Below are 8,980 nucleotides of genomic sequence, written 5' to 3' on the forward strand. Positions count from 1 at the left end.
CTAGTATTTTCTACTTCTTTTTCTCCTTACAACAAATGCCTAGTAAGCAGAAAACATGTGTCTGAATCAAACCTTTAAAACAATCTTGCTCAAATAGCCGTAGAATGAATTTACCAGGCTGCTTTCATGCAGAAGAAGTATTGTTTGGGTATTAATCCTACTCACCCTGAAGTCAATGACTGAACACTTTGTCTTCACTAGGAGTTTGTTGGCCCAGAAATACTTGCTCAAGGATGTGTTTCTGAAAGGATTTCATGCTTCCTGATATTCAAATACTGAATAGTGGGTGGATGGACATATTTTCTAAACTTAAGTGAAATACCTTTGTATTTCTGCTGCTACACTGGCATAGGTCCTGGCCTGTTCAGTACTTTGTATTCTCCGTGATGCCTGATCCTCTCTAAATTAAATACTCTATTCTGTTTTTATACTGGTAATATTTGATGGATTTGATTAAACTGATTTAGAAACTTTAGGCCTTGACAAATGTGCATCATACAGAAGAGTAGAAAACTCCTTGCACCGTGTCTCAGTCTGTTACAGCAACACACTTCTGGTCCTGAATCTGACCTGAGACTCTAGTAAAGGCTTTGGATAGTGACTTGAATACTAAATTTTAAGACAGACAGAGTCCCCAGTGGCAGCTGTCACACAGTGTAAACATTAGGTCACTGCTTAGGCTGCTCAGAGGGTTTTTTGGTTTTTTTTTTAAAATTAGAAATCTATCAGAAATACAGAAAACATAACAAAATCTCATACTAACATAAACCACCACTAGAATTATCATACAAGCAAACTCAAATAACTCTTAATATTCAGCTCAAAAGAACTCACATATTTGTTACACTGCAAAGAAAGAAAAGGATAACACAATACCAAATATACTAAACATTTAGCTGTAGAGAAACACACATTTCTAACACCTAATTTACATAGTTATCTATATATAAATGTTTTGTTTCATACAAATCCGCAAATACCAAAACAAAGACAATCGATTCAAAGAAAAACCATCTGTAACATGGGGCTATCATATATACTACAAAGCAACAGTTTTTTTGCCCTATAACCTGCTTACTTACTCTCCCAAATCCCAAGTACAAGTCTCACTTCCTATAAATTCTCCTTATTTGATATCCCCAAAGCTTATCCAGTGCCTAACTTTGGCCAGAACAATGGGCACCAATCAGTGCCTTTCCACAGCTCCCCATTTCCTTTGTCCCTACCCTTCCCCCCGCTTTTCCCTTCTTGCTATATCTAATTTCAGCTCATGCAGCCCTAATTGCAGACACTCTACCATCGAGAAACAAAGCCCCTTCCTAACTAAGAAACTTTTAACCTTCCAAATAGCCCCTTTAACACATCTGTGCCTATCCTTAGCCCATACAACACATTTTCAGAAGACACCCTATCATCAGGCTGCTCAGAGGTGCTGAATCCCAAGTCATTCCCCTGGGCTCAACTCCCCTCTTCCCCTCCCATCTGAAAAAACCCCACCCCCCAAAAAACCCAGTCTGGAGTGATGGGATCTAAAAGTTCTATAGTGGTTGGAAGTGACAGTTGTGACAGACTGCTGTTCATGGCTGTTTCCCCAAGGGACAGCAGAAAAACTGTTGCTGTTTAGTTGCCAGGCAATAAGAAATAGTTTCTCCCCGTGTCTTCTAATCACAGGTGGGACGTTTACGTTATTTCTTGTCCTTCCCCTGTGGCAGAGCAAGGGGGAGGTAGGCAGGAGAGAAAGCAAAGCATCATATTTCTCAAATGGAAAGAGAGTTTCTTTTGTAATAAGGACATTTTTGGTCCACTCATGTGGAAGGACATGACCACTCCTGCAGAGACATAATCTTCTTATGAATCTCTATCCTTAAAAAGGATAAGTGCTACCACTGAATCTTAAGTATACCTACTCTGAGCCTTGTTTTAGTAGCTTATGCTCCATTCTCAAATCTTTGGGTAAAGGCTGAATGTACCACCAAACCACTTCCAGATAAGCCCTTATCTTCCTTTCCCTGATGTCTAAGGGAAGAAAAAGTCCTGTGGCTGTTGAACCTCCAAATTAAATTTACAAGTGTGTGTATAGCCAGGCCAGCCCCACAAGCTGCATGAAGCATGTGCCAGCCCTGCTCTAGGCCATGAATCCCTGTGATCCAGCCTGTGGGACTTAGACCAGCTGTATGCAGAGCTGGTCTGCATAGGCTGAACCTGGCACTGAGCACTGCATGCAGCGCAGGGGATCAGTCTAAGACCCAAAGGATAGATCATAGGGCTCCATGGGCTGGATATGGCCCACAGGCTATTTGTTTGACAACCTCGATTTAAACTATCCTTCAGTATTTGGTTCTATTCGCAGTTATACCATGAGCAAGTTTTACTGTCCCCTAAACAAAGGATGGTGGGCCTAAGTGTAATGCGTGGATAGGACACTCAATATTTTTAATTTCCATTAACCTAAAGATCTACAATCCAGTCTTCTAAGGTCCCTCTTATTACTGTTTCACTTTGCATTTATCTTCACAGCTCCCTTGGGGAATTGAGGCACAGAGGAGACTAAGTGACTTGCAGCTAAGTGACTTCTTCAAGGTAACACAGTCTTCTGTGGCAAAGTGGAAATCAAACTCCAGTCCTGGTACATGTAAACATATGTAGAAATAACATTTTTCTCTCTGTCTTTGAGGTTGAAGTTGATAGCAAATTGACATTGATGGGACAAGGACTGAACAATTAAATAAACTCTATGTAAATTAACTCCAGTCAAATTAGATGATATGCTGTACAATTAAATCAAAAGCTGAAATAAAATGGGACCTAATGGCTCAGAAGTCAAACAAAAACAGAAGCAACCTACAAACAAAAAGAAATAATTGCATATTGATTATAGAAAAGTTTGTTTTATTGGGAAGATGTTACGGTATAAAAGCAATCACTACTAATAATTTTATAGCACATCTTGTCTACATAGTTGTAAGCTTTATTCTTAAGCTTAACAGAACTCACTGTCATTCTCCTAAGTGTCTCCATTCTTACTTCTCTGCTTCCTGCATTTGGCCCTTAGAAGGTCAGTGTTGGAAAAATCAATCCCTGCCAAAACCTAACACGTGGGCTTAATCCTGGATGCTGACCTATAAGGAACGTTAGTGTCTTTAAGGGTCCACCCACACTTTTCTTTTGGCAGGACTACTGCTGTGGGTGATGCTTCGGTGATGCAGTTATGCCATAATTTGAGACCAGATCTACATTACAAAGTTTTTTTTTCAGTCTAGCCATGTCAGGTGAGCATGTGGAGAAAAGAGCATATGCATTAACCAATATAGATAGGACAGTTGTGGGCAAAACTGTGCCAAAAAAGGAGGGCTTTTGATGAATTGTTTTATATCATTTGAGGAAGTTGTTCAGCTCCAGAGACAGAAAAAAACTTTCATTAGTGTACGCTATTTCTCCAGTAGAAGCACCTTTGAAATCTTGTAGTTTCACTTCCTCTTTCCAGCAAAACAGTGTAACTTCATAGAGCTTTTGCAGTAATTTATTGTTGGCACATGTAGTTTTAAGCAGGCAAGCAGTCATTACCAGATGTCTTGCACCGAGGAATCAATTTAATGTCTTTCTGCCAATCTTCTAATGTAGACTCATTTTCCAAATCCACCATAACTTCAAACAGTGGGAATCCTTCAAGCTCTTCATATTTAATTCCTTTCTCACCAGAGTATAGCATTCTATAGTGTTCAATCCAATGCTTGAGGGTTTTTTTGTTCATCAGTGATGACATTTCCTTTCAGTCTTTCTATGGAGCTGTTTTTTTCATATATTCCGCAGCTATTACCTGCATCAGCTGTTTTCTGAATATTATCACAGAGTTTCAGCCAAAAACCTTGGACACACCTCCTAACCTCCTTTTGCATTTCTCTTTGAGTCTTTAGTTAAAATTTTTCAGGGTTGTGGCATGAGGAGATTTCTTGTAGATGGTTAGCACTGTGCTTTTGTTCTCAACCAGCGGTAGAAGGATTTTAGAGTGCTTTTCAAACCAGTCTGCCTTTTTCTTGCAATTTTTTGCCAAACACTGTTACAGCAGTATTGCATATATTAGTTTTTCAGCTTTCCTAACCTTCTATATCTTTATTTATTTTAATATTGATTTTTTTTAAAGTGACCAGGATCTTGGAGAGAGAGTTAATTTCCATGACCACCATTAGCCCATCTTATCCCATCTCTTGCCAATTGTGCTTTGGAATGGAAAGGGAAGTGACAAATGGAAAAGAACTGTTAATTTATCATATTTTGCTCAGAATTTACAATCCTATGAAAGAGAGAGAAAGCATGGGAGGGTCCCTCCCGCTCTGCTTCCCCCATGTCATCTAATTTAACAAGTGAGCGAAATAAAGCAGCATCAACTAAAGAAAAAAAAACCCGAGGGTGAGGAGATTCCCAGTTTTAGATGGTGTGGTAAGTCTTTGTAAAAACTGAACTGAAAATGGTAAGCAGAGCTGATCTAGTACTTCCTGAAAACATTCCATCATATAGCTTCCTACAGGATTTATATTGATTTAAAAGCAACCATCTTCATGCACAAGGAAAGAAGAACCTGGTGACGCAAATAACCCAGGTCTTATTTTAAATGCTTATTTTCCAGTCCAATAACTTTTTAAATTTTTAACCAGGTAGTGGCACAAGCAGTAAAAGGATGAGTTATTGCTCTGGCGATTGGCCAGTGATGAATATGGAACTTGAGCACTTCTATAAATCACAAACCCAGTTAAGGAATTGATTTTACTAAGTCTAGAATTCAACTCCTTGGCTTTTGGCAAATGTTGGTTTTGTGTCTGTCTATAGATTTTTTTCCCCTTTTTTTCAGTGTGTGAGAGAGAGAGAGAGAGAAAGGAGGGCAGGGGAAGGAGAGTGCGTAGAAAGAACTCACCCTCTTCTGCTAAACTGATTCTGTATTCTACCCTGCCCACACAATAACCTTCAAATTTACCAATATTAAAAAAGGGACAGAAAACTATTTAACTATACATTCAAGCAGTAATATTACTCCAATAATATTTCTTTTCACATTTGTCTTAATTAAAAGAAAATATATATGGCAAAATAGTTTTGGTAGAAACCCCACATACATAAAATGCCCTGGCCTAGCTAATGAAGTCCTTACTCATACTTTTAAGAAAAGTAATTAACATCCTATTGTATATACCCAATCGGGAGAAATACACAGCCAATTTACAGTATATTGGAGGTTTTGTGATAGGCTAAATATTGATAATGCTAAATACAGCTGCATTGTTTCTAACACTTTGAAAGCAGAAATCAGTTTTATCTCCAGCAGTCCCAACTTTTTAAGGATTTTCCAAAAGGAAACACCCATAACTCACTGTAGTGACTTTCTGTGAATATGTATTAAATATGTAGAAGAGTATGAGAACCCTCATCAGATTATATATTTTGTCTAAGAAAGACAGCTTCATAAGAGAGACATTAATGTGAAATTCAGTGAATCGAGTCACACCAGTCTGTGATGCACCAACCCTATGAATCCTCCGAAAATGAAGCATCAGGGACATGCTTTGACTTAGGTCTTTGAATGGAAAGGGAAAAATATCCTTTAAAAAATAAGACATGATAAAAATGTGAACATGAAGACATTTAACTGGTAAGTGGGGTGCCATCATCTTAAAGAAAGTAATATTATGCATAAAGTGAATGAAGGCTTTGCATTTGAGGTGATATGCCATTATGGCAGGATTTAATGCGGGGTGAGCCATGGAAGGAAAATATCGATTTACATACATATTCGATGGTCTCAAACTCCCATTTCAGCTAACCTACTGTTGGTAAGCAAACAGTTTTTTTTTTTTTTTATGTCAAACTTGAGGAGAATGAAGGTCATTGAGTATTGTTCCTCTTTATGGGTGATTTTTAGGCCTGTGCAAAAAGACAACTATTCAATTCGGATTTGTCCAATTTGGATTCATCTGATTTGATTTGGAGATCAGAATAGCTTTTCTGATTCAATTCGACCAAATTGATTCGGAAAAGATTTGGTAATTCAGAGATTTAGCCATAGGGTATAATGGGGAATCAATGAAATATCTATAACTTTGTTGTTTTTTGTCTGATTAAGATGAAACTTGCAGGGGTGGTAGCCATAAAGTCCACCAGCTTTCAAGGTGATAGGTGCAGGGGTTTCTGGAAAATTGCACCTCAAATCCTGAAAGCAAACTCATGTCACGTATATGTGTTAAGCCACAGTGGAGTGAAAATTGCAGGGATGGTAGGTCTTGCAGAGGCCACAAAGCCTGCCAACTGCACCTCAAACTGATGACAAGCGAAACTCATGACATAGATGACACTGTGTGTGTGTTAAGGCACAGGGGGGTGAAAACTGCAGGAGGGAATCTGGGTTTTGGGCCCCTTCACCTCTGGCTGCAGGCAGGCAAAACTCAGACATCTGACACCCCAGTCACCTCTGCACTTCTACGTGCGCTGCTACATGCCCCTTCCCTCCCACCCCACCAACCCCAGCTTGTCCCTCACCCCCTGATGCCTCCATTTCCATTTTCAGTGACTGACTTTCTTGCCTGCATTGTGTGCCAAGCCAGCCTCTGGCTTCATTACTCTTCCTTCCATCCAGGACCAGGAGACACACTAACTGCAGGTACTTCCTCAGCCTGACAAAAGGTTTTTCAACCCAAAAGCTTCCTAAGATATTTTTCTAACTAATTAAGTTTCTTTCATAATAAACATATAAACATCAAACCACAAGATAAGCCATCACTCACCACCAGTAACATATATTCAACACAACAACTTAGTTCTCGCTGTCAATTCCTTTATAAAAAGAAAGGCTCTGTGACAGTTCTACCTGGATACCTTTGATGCTGTTGGTGCTATTGGTGTTGAGCCAGCTAAATTATTTGGACCTGCTGTCATTTACAGTGGTGGACCGAGCCAAGGCTGTAGGGGAAGAGGAGACCTCACAGGGGCACACTGCCATGTTGTACAGAGGCCCCAGCTCCAGGAAGGGCACACCTGAACACATACGCAGTCTCACAAGCACCCATGTCACAAATTTTGCCTGCGTAGGACCAGAGGTGCAGGGCCCCAGAACTCATACCCCCCCTGCACCTATGTCCTTGATGGCTGGCAGGCTTTGTGGCTGCAGCAGGTGTTACCACCCCTGCACTTTTCACCCCCCTGTGCCTTAACACGCACACAGTGTCACCTATGTCATGAGTTTTGCTTGCCAGCAGTTTGAGGTTTAATTTCCCAGAAACCTCTGCATCTAACTCCTTGAAACCTTGCAGGCTTTGTGGCCTCAGCAAGACCTAGCACCCCTCCAGTTCTCACTCCACTGTGGCTTAACACATACGACATGAGATTTGCTTTCAGGATTTGAGGTGCTGTTTCCCAGAAACCCCTACAGCAATCACCTTGAAACTTGGCAGGCATCATGCCCTTAGCAACAGGTACCACTCCTGTAAGTTTCATCTGAATCAGCCAAAAAACAACAAAGTTATAAATATTTCATTGATGCCACATTATACCCTATGACTGAATCTCTGAATCGCTGAATCTTTTCTGAACCTTTTCCAAATTGATTCGGAAGCTCTGAATCAATTCGGAAAGCCTAAAGCTGCTAGCAAATTGATTCAGATTTATAGATTTGGCCTCCAAATTATACAAATCATCTCTGAATCTGAATCATGATCCAAAGCTTTGCACAGCCCTACTGCAGTCCCAGTGGTGCACTGAGCAGTAGCATTGGCATCATGGTTTGTGCCCACTAATGCCATAGTGACGAGCTACATCACCCTGGTTCGTTTCTACAGTGAGGAAGTGTCTTTTGTAGATGTGCCCACAATGGTGGAAATTCTGCTCTGAATCATCTGGTTTCTACTTCTGTTTCCTTTAACCAAATCAACAATGATGAACTGGAAAGAGAATTGTCTCATTATGTTTAGCCTTTGTGAACTTCAAAGTCTGTCTGTAGCCATTTATATTAATAGGAGTGGCAAACCTTTGTACAGAAATTCCCTTCAGATTTTTTTAAACAAACATAGCATTTTGTGATGCATACAGTTGTTGTTTGAAATAGGTCTGAGTCTTAACAACTTGGAGATTAGTGAACTTTGTGCTGACACTTCTTGATTGTGTCCTTCAATGACAGGCATTGAAGAGGCAATTTTTTTGGTTAGCGAATCTCTGCATTGTGAAGTGCATCTTTACAAGACTCCAGCATGACAGTCCTCACAAACAGTGCCAGTTTCGGTACATCTTCTAATAAAGGTGTTGGGCCAAAGGGTTCAGGATGGAGTGTCAGACAGAAGACGACCAGCAGCAGTGGAAAATCAAGTACAAACCACTCTACAACTACAACAAACACTAAGGGAATATGGAGTTTTTACACAGGTGCTTCTCATGGGATCAAAATTGGCCCCTTTACAGTTTTGATCATAAGCATTCTCTTCATTGCTTGTGTAATAATATTGCACATTTGGGCCAAATATAATCGCTCCTAGACTCAGCTGTTCCCATGCATTCTGCCTTGCTTTAGTATACTTTACTTAACAGACTGCACATATGTTGTGAGGAGATGGAGGGAAAAAAGCTTGTGAACCAGAAATATAGTGGATTTTAAGTTTTTTGCAGCTTTTGAAAGCATTGTGTTAAAATAAAAGGAAATAAAAATCAGAATATTTTTAAGAAGTGATGTTTCCTTAATTTGGCTCTTTTTTCTGATTGCCAGAAGAACTCCATGTTTCTATTTAAAATCTTTGATAAGCTTCAGATGCCAATCACCACACTCTCCAGCTGTAAATATATGTACTAGAATGTATTTTAATTGCCTAAAGAGTTACTAAGACAGATACAGCATATGCAAACTAGACATGATAACCCTCTGAAATTAAAATAATCTGCTGGAAATGTATTTCTCTGATTTAAAGTTTACTTGACTATTTCATAGATTTCATAGAAATTGGGGCTGGAA

The 8,980-nt window shown here is 39.6% G+C and overlaps 1 long non-coding RNA gene across 1 annotated transcript; it reads left to right on the forward strand.

Moving 5' to 3' along the window:
• The first annotated feature begins 1,560 nt into the window (after positions 1 to 1,560).
• Positions 1,561 to 8,621, forward strand: LOC109307614. Its single transcript, XR_002100315.1, has 3 exons — positions 1,561 to 1,671; positions 2,518 to 2,580; positions 8,159 to 8,621. It is a non-coding gene; the product is annotated as an uncharacterized LOC109307614 (long non-coding RNA).
• Positions 8,622 to 8,980: the final 359 nt, after the last annotated feature.

The sequence above is a fragment of the Crocodylus porosus genome, unplaced genomic scaffold, assembly GCF_001723895.1.
Source record: "Crocodylus porosus isolate Cpor-Errol unplaced genomic scaffold, CroPor_comp1, whole genome shotgun sequence".
Classification (NCBI taxonomy): Eukaryota; Metazoa; Chordata; order Crocodylia; family Crocodylidae; genus Crocodylus; species Crocodylus porosus.